Here is a 5,077-nt window from a genome sequence, read left to right as displayed (position 1 = left end):
TTTTGGGGTTTTCCAGTTTGAAGACATCCATGCCTCCCATCTCTCAGCGGAGTATCAACGCGTGTGTGAAGGAGGGGGTTGGGCGTCTAGGTCAGAGTATTGACTGCTGAAACAGATGCCGATGTGTGTGTGTGTGCGTGCGTGCGTGCGTGTGTGCGTGCGTGTGTGTGTGCTTGCGTGCGTGCGTGCGTGCGTGCGTGCGTGCGTGCGTGCGTGTGTGCGTGCATGCGTGTGTGTGTGTGTGCCACCTATGTCAACATGGTCGGTCTCCGGACTCGATGCTGCGAGCAGATAGGACTCTGCCCACAGAGCCACAGAGTCTAGACTCCAGATGTGTTCAGAAACACACACACACACACACGCACACATGCATGCACGCACACACACACACACACACACACGCACGCACGCACATACACACACACACACACACACACACACATGCACGCACACGCATCATATTCAACAGTCCACTACACACAGGGTTTACTATGGATAGTAAGAAGTATTTACACCACTTAAACTTTTGCACATTTTGTCACTTTAAAACTACACATTTCTGTGTATTTTATTTATTTATTCTACCTTTTGTCTAACTTCTTTTAGACTAATAACTCTTTAAGTAAATTAGTTATTTAATTTACCTTTGGGATCAATAAAAGCATTTCTGAATGTGAAAACAGCTAAAACTCTGTCAGATTGGATTAAAAGCATTTGTGATTAAACGGTTTTATGAGAGTGAAGTTAAAAAAATGTATGTGAAATAAAATATTTGATGGTTAAGAGGGTAAATAACATCACATTGTGTTGGATCTGTTTTGGTTTTGGATTGTTGTCTTTCCTTTTATTTTTCAGAAAAATTATTCAATGATTGTTGAACAACCAAGTGACTCTGGTGTTTTCTTCCAACTATTGCTGTCGCCTCCAGATCAAAAGGCTAATAAATAGATTAATAAACACAAAAATGAAGGTGTTATATCTAACTTTAGTATGTTTTAGTTAGTTTTATAAACGTGCGATTTAGTACTAGTTTTTCCTTGTTAATTATCAATTTTTTCATCAAAATATTTCAGTTTTTGTTGCTTCATTAGTTTTAGTTAACAATAATAACCTTGGTTGCTGGTGCAGCGCCCCCACAGGCGAGAAGGGGAACAGGTTTTGTCAAACAATTTGCTTTGTCAAACTGAAGTTGAACCACAGCAGCTGAAAATGTAACAAATGTTGCAGTTTTTGTCCCAAATTAAAGTAAATCTAGGAGACAATCAGGTGTGAAAACACTTTGAAAGAATCGTACATCTTGTAAACGATTCCAGCACAAACTTTACACACATATCCAGACAATCCCAAGTTACAGCACTGCAAAAACTAACTTTGACTGCTTTACTGGTGTTGTTTCACAGTCGTGTGCATTTAAATTAACAGCCACTTCTCTGAAAACTGCACTGAAATAAACAGAAACATATGCTGGTTGCATATGCTCAGCACTGCTTTATTTAGACCGTTCTAAAGCAACACAACGACGAGGGTGTTTTTGTGAGAAAGACACATGGTTAAATTGCAACTGTTATACAAAACAAGTCTCGGGGAGAGAAAAAGTAAAGAGCAGAAATGTTCGGAGCACAGATGCACCCGCTCTCTAGCTATCTCCTGCGCTTGTGGGTATAGTGCCGATCCAGCTATTCTTGTTGGTTTGTTAATTGTTTGTCACCCACCAGGTGCCATCTGTCTGTAGTCCCACAGTCCCCGAGCCATGTGGGCCGGCCTGCCTGGCGCCTGCCAACGTCACTGACCTGCAGCAACCGTCCACACCTCCGTCACACACCTCCTGATCCGTCTGGGATAAATAGCTTCTCCCTCAACTTCTGTGCCGCCATAACGGCTTCCCAATCTGTCCTGTGTTAGAAGGCGAGGGGGTGGGGGGGTGACAGGAAGAGAGAAGAGACACAGAGAGCAAGAATAAACAAGAGAGATGGATGGAGGCAGAGATAAGACGTCTGTAAACTGATTACTGAAGCTTCACAAAGAAAACGGACACTCGAAAAGTCACCAGTCAGCCAATCATCCCTAACACTACAATGCATGTTTTCCTTTTCATCAAATGTACCAATTCCTGAACAGAGCGGAAGAAACTTCCTGAAGTTTGAAAATGAACATCAGAAAGATGTGAAGTGACTGTGAACACAATGTGGATACGGAGGGGAAAGCGTCTCTGCCGCGACTGCAGGCAGTTTGACTCCAATAACAGAAAACATTCACTAGATTTATCACTGAAGTCTGAAAACTCGTTGCTACAAAGTTGCTAAGTTGGCCACGCCCCTTAGTGTGTCTCGACTCCACCCACTTTTGATTTTTATTTATTAATTTGGAGGCAGTTAAGCTGTCACATACACTTTAAAGGGGCAGTTTTATGTTTTCCAGGGATATAGTGAAATTTTATAGCACAATCAATTATCTTCAATTGTTAAATAATACTGAAAATATTAAATATGACTTAAAATAGATTTCCTGATTAAACACCTTGAAATTGGGCCTGTCTCTTTAAAAACTCCTGCTGTTTCTGAAGCTCCGCCTCCATGAGGTCATCACAACATGGCTCTTCTATTAACCCTTTAACAATGTTCTACCAGCTTTTCTCTGAGAAGCAGCTCCTTTAATGAGCTCAGCTGTTTGCTAATTGCTGCTGGCTAGTCTGAAGGAGCAGAGTGGGGAAGGAGCTGTGTCTCAAAGGCGGGGCCAGGTCCAACCAGGCGTTTTACAGAAGGATTTCTCAAACATGCATGAAAGAATCAAGGCAACACTCCTAGTATGTTTATGAGGAGGGAATGACATCATAACAAGAAGTATGGCTCAAAACGTTGATTTTACATGATTCTGGCCCTTTAAACTGAAACATTCAGTACCTAATAAAGTGGCCAATGGCTGCAAATAGGGATTACCTTTAGTTCTCTTTATTCTGACATTTATCTCAGTATAACACATCATGTGACTATGTGACACCACATAGTTCTTGTGTGACATCACATAGTTCTCAAGTGATGTCACAGTTCCATGAACTTTGTAACTGACAGCCATCTTGATAGGCAGTTGCTATGACAACAATGAACAAACAAGCTTAGAACAAGCTCTCACCTCATTCCTACCTTATAAACAGTACATTAGAGCTACTACTCGATTAATTTGAGGACTCTGTTTCTCAAACCTTTTCACACTGAGGACCACTGAACCCATTTAATAAACACTCACTGACCACAGATCCTGAAATAAGGATTCTCAGCTTTCCAATGATGTCAAACACATGGTTGGTCTTTACTTTCAAAAGTTGAGTCCATCAGTAACATTTAGAGCTATTTGTAATTTAGAAGCACAATAAAACAATAATAGAGACTTGAGTTTCTTTGGCAGAAACAAAAGTTCTCTCCAGCACCAATAAATATAAAAAGTTATCCAGTATATCAATTGTTTGTTGTAATTAAGTAATCTTTAATTAAATAAAAATAACCGTTGATGTGTGAGCAGAACATTTCAGCAAGAAGAGTCGTAGAAAATAAAGAACAGTTCTCATTAAGTGTCCACGTTATTTTTGGCATCGAAGCGAATGCGCAAGCCTATCTAAGACGGCGAGGATCACTTCCGGTTCAGAGCTGTGGGGGGTCTACGTCATAACCCTGGCAAACCAGAAAGGTTTTCTACCTCGCAGCAGTGAGAGAGCCGCGGATCCCAAACGGTGGAGCAGGTCACCTTCACCTGAGCCTGATGTTCGGGCAGCTGCGCGTTGAAAAATGAGATCAGCTGCTTGCTCACCGGGACGCGGGCAGCAGCCTGGAAACACCCAGGGCCAAGAGCAGCGACCGGCATGGGGCGGCCTGGGTGCAGTCTGCCGTCCCGGGGCCAGGCAGGTCACCTTGACGACCGGGCCGGCGAACAGAACCGCGCCCCCAGCAGGGCGAGCGGGGAGGTTTCACAGGTAATGAGGCATCGCAGTGAGACTGGAGCGGAGCTCGGACAGCAGCTTGGAGAGAAACCTGGGAGGAATGTAAGAAAAGCAATAATTCAACATATTTTCACTGTCCAAGTGTCCAAGAAGTTATTCAAGTAAGAGTAAAAAAGTATTTGGTGAAAAGTCTATTCANACACACACACACACACACACACACACATGCACGCACACGCATCATATTCAACAGTCCACTACACACAGGGTTTACTATGGATAGTAAGAAGTATTTACACCACTTAAACTTTTGCACATTTTGTCACTTTAAAACTACACATTTCTGTGTATTTTATTTATTTATTCTACCTTTTGTCTAACTTCTTTTAGACTAATAACTCTTTAAGTAAATTAGTTATTTAATTTACCTTTGGGATCAATAAAAGCATTTCTGAATGTGAAAACAGCTAAAACTCTGTCAGATTGGATTAAAAGCATTTGTGATTAAACGGTTTTATGAGAGTGAAGTTAAAAAAATGTATGTGAAATAAAATATTTGATGGTTAAGAGGGTAAATAACATCACATTGTGTTGGATCTGTTTTGGTTTTGGATTGTTGTCTTTCCTTTTATTTTTCAGAAAAATTATTCAATGATTGTTGAACAACCAAGTGACTCTGGTGTTTTCTTCCAACTATTGCTGTCGCCTCCAGATCAAAAGGCTAATAAATAGATTAATAAACACAAAAATGAAGGTGTTATATCTAACTTTAGTATGTTTTAGTTAGTTTTATAAACGTGCGATTTAGTACTAGTTTTTCCTTGTTAATTATCAATTTTTTCATCAAAATATTTCAGTTTTTGTTGCTTCATTAGTTTTAGTTAACAATAATAACCTTGGTTGCTGGTGCAGCGCCCCCACAGGCGAGAAGGGGAACAGGTTTTGTCAAACAATTTGCTTTGTCAAACTGAAGTTGAACCACAGCAGCTGAAAATGTAACAAATGTTGCAGTTTTTGTCCCAAATTAAAGTAAATCTAGGAGACAATCAGGTGTGAAAACACTTTGAAAGAATCGTACATCTTGTAAACGATTCCAGCACAAACTTTACACACATATCCAGACAATCCCAAGTTACAGCACTGCAA

At 40.8% G+C, this 5,077-nt stretch overlaps 1 long non-coding RNA gene across 1 annotated transcript; it reads right to left on the bottom strand.

The window, feature by feature from the left end:
- Positions 1-1,469: 1,469 nt before the first annotated feature.
- On the bottom strand, positions 1,470-4,020 carry LOC106934538 (uncharacterized). Its single transcript, XR_001421716.1, has 2 exons — positions 3,691-4,020; positions 1,470-1,893 (listed from the first exon to the last, which is right to left on the bottom strand). It is a non-coding gene; the product is annotated as an uncharacterized LOC106934538 (long non-coding RNA).
- Between the last annotated feature and the right edge of the window lie 1,057 nt (positions 4,021-5,077).

The sequence above is a fragment of the Poecilia latipinna genome, unplaced genomic scaffold, assembly GCF_001443285.1.
Source record: "Poecilia latipinna isolate Pla-1442-1.1 unplaced genomic scaffold, P_latipinna-1.0 Scaffold1821, whole genome shotgun sequence".
Classification (NCBI taxonomy): Eukaryota; Metazoa; Chordata; class Actinopteri; order Cyprinodontiformes; family Poeciliidae; genus Poecilia; species Poecilia latipinna.
This window is presented reverse-complemented; position numbering and strand designations above follow the sequence as displayed.